The 2,672-nt window shown below is 51.5% G+C and overlaps 1 protein-coding gene across 1 annotated transcript in view; it reads left to right on the top strand.

The window, feature by feature from the left end:
* PPP1R14A (protein phosphatase 1, regulatory (inhibitor) subunit 14A) overlaps positions 1-2,672 on the top strand; it is an 11,280-nt gene that overhangs the window by 4,387 nt on the left and 4,221 nt on the right. The gene's annotated exons all lie outside the window — the stretch shown is intronic.

Genomic DNA, 2,672 nt, shown 5'->3' with positions numbered 1-2,672 from the left:
TCCCCTCCCTTTATATAGCAGACCTGCCCTCTGGGATGTGACCTCTCTGGCCTGTGAGGAAACACCTCACCGTGTGCTCTGTACCGCTGAGAGGGGAGCTCTGATGAAACTTCTCTTTGATATCAACTCCTCTCCAAACAGGCATCAGCACCACGATCGGTTTTATTACCTTCCAAAATATATATATATACTTAGACTCTGTAGTAGATATCCCTTTCTCGGCCACCTGTCAAGCCCAGCAGCCACCAAATTTATTTTGTCCCTGTGAATTTGCTTATTTTAACATTTCCTAGAAAGAAAATCATGCCACGTACCAAGGGTGGCCTTTGTGTCTGGTTTCTTTCACTTAGCATGATTTCGAGGTTCCTCCACGGGCCAATACAAATCATACTTCAGGGGTTAAGTCTCAGAGTTATCACTGCTGCACCTGAGTTTGATCCCCAGCCAGGAATTGGGCACATTGACCATGGGGCACAGCAGACCTCTCCTGTCTCCCTGCTGCTCCCCTCAGCAGTGGATTTCAGTCAGTCCACCTGTTCTGCTCCCCACTCTGTCTCTGGTGAATCCTGTCACCACCCCTGCACCTCTGGCTCGCTCGTACCCCAGTTCTGTATGCATAAATAAATAAATCTTTAAAAAAGCCAGAAATTCAGAAACCAGGTTGACTTTAACCAGAACTCTATTGCCTTAGAAGCACTGCAGAAGAGAAGTTTGGTTCAAAATAAACACCTTCTCCCTGCTTTTATTGGTATGTCAATAATTTAGGGTGGGGTCTGCAAAAGTCTCCTTTTTTTTAAGACTCATTTATTTATTCATACAGAACTGGGGTACAGGCCAGAGGTGCAGGAGTGGTGAGAGGACTCACCAGAGACAGAGTGGGGAGCAGAACAGGTTGACTGACGAAGTACACTGCTGAGGGGAGCAGTGGGCAGGTCAGGAGAGGTCTGCTGTACCATATGGTGACCTCCTGGGCAGGCGGGGATCGAACTCATGCTGAAGTGGCTTTAGCTTCTTAGTGCTGTGCTTTAACCTGCTGCGCCACCAGGGAGGGTCCCTGCAAAGGTCTCTTGCCCTCAGCTCGCTTACACCTCTGCATTGTGTTCCTATGGCATGTAGTCACCATCTTGGGAACAACCTCATCTCACATTCCTGAGAACAGAACCAACTGGGAGCAAAGCTTCTCCCCGCAGCTGTGGCTGGATGGATTTACCACATTTTCTGCCTCCACTCATCTGATGGGCTGGGCTGATCCCAGCTACTGCCAATACTGCAGCTGGAGACATGCAGCCTTAGACCATGTAGTGTAGTGTTTTGTGTAATCATACTTTTAATTCCCTTAGGAGTGGAAGGGCTGGGTCATTTTGTAACTCTAAGTCAACTGCCAGACGTATTTCAAACAGGCTGCACCATTTTACATGCCCACCAGTGAATTATGAGGGTTTTGATTTCTTTACATCCTTGGCAACACAGCATTTCCCATTAAAAAAATTACAGGGCCTCAACAAGGGGTTGAGTCTCAGCACTGTGAACCTGCCCGCAGCCACTGCAGCATGAGTTCAATTCCCAGCCAGAGGGTTGACCCACAGGGTGCAGCAGACCTCTCCCGACCTGTCCACTGCTCCCCTCAGCAGTGTATTTCAATCAATCTGCCAGTTCTGCTTCTTACTCTGTGTCTGGTGAATCCTCTCACCCACCCACTTCTCTGGCCTGTACCCCAGTTCTTGTACGCATAAATAAAATACATCTTAAAAAATAGAAATGATTGCCTAATTGTGGATAGGTTTAATGGGGGGAAGGTGGTCAAGTGCACTTTGTAAAGTATCATTCTTGCTACTTAGAAGTGGGAAGTAAGGGCCTTCTCTGGCCGCCTCACGAAAACGATCACCCGCCCTCGGACCATTTCTCCTTTCTGCTTCACATTAGGTCGGAAGCCGCACCATACTGGAATACTCTGCATAACAGACTGTACTGACTGATGTGTTTTAAGATTTTTGAAAATTTATTTATGAAGAACTGGGGTGTTGGCCAGAGCTGGGGGTGGAGGTGAGAGGATTCACCAGAGACAGAGCGGGGAGAACAGGCAGAGCGACTGAAATCACTGCTGAGGGGAGCAGTGGGCAGGTCTTGAGAGGTCTGCTGTGCCGTGTGGGTCAGCTCCCTGGCCAGGGATCGAACTCGTGCTGCAGTGGCTGCGGACAGCTTCACAGTGCTGACACTTAACCCTTGCGCCACCAAGGAGGCCCCCCGCTGATGTTTCCTGCTACAAGAAACTCAAGTCCACGAGGACAGGAGTTGGCCGCCTACCCCTGGCTCCTGAACAGGGCCTGGTATAGAGCAGGCTCTAACGATACCTACTGAGTAAACTGAACGAATAAGCGAACGCACGGGGTGCGGAGAGGGTGGACAAGTGAATAAAAGCAAGGACCACACCATGCGCTGGGGAGCTACAGCTTGACCTTGCCTGGCCGAGGAAGGTGGAGGGGTCGCTGCATGGTCCCTCGCAGCCGCCAGAGGGCGCAGCGACGCCGGTCCCCGGGAGACTGTCCCGGGACCCCGCCCCTCCGGGATCCAAGCTCTGAGAGCCGGGGACGCCGGGACCCGGTCTGGGGTCCCGGACCCCGCCCATACCTAAAGGCAGCCGCCTTTAAGCCGGCCCGGCGGCCGGTGCTCAC

The sequence above is a fragment of the Condylura cristata genome, unplaced genomic scaffold, assembly GCF_000260355.1.
Source record: "Condylura cristata isolate star-nosed mole 26May11 unplaced genomic scaffold, ConCri1.0 scaffold00028, whole genome shotgun sequence".
Lineage (NCBI taxonomy): Eukaryota > Metazoa > Chordata > Mammalia > Eulipotyphla > Talpidae > Condylura > Condylura cristata.
The sequence above is the reverse complement of the archived record's forward strand: the minus strand, read 5'-3'. Positions and strand labels throughout refer to the sequence as shown.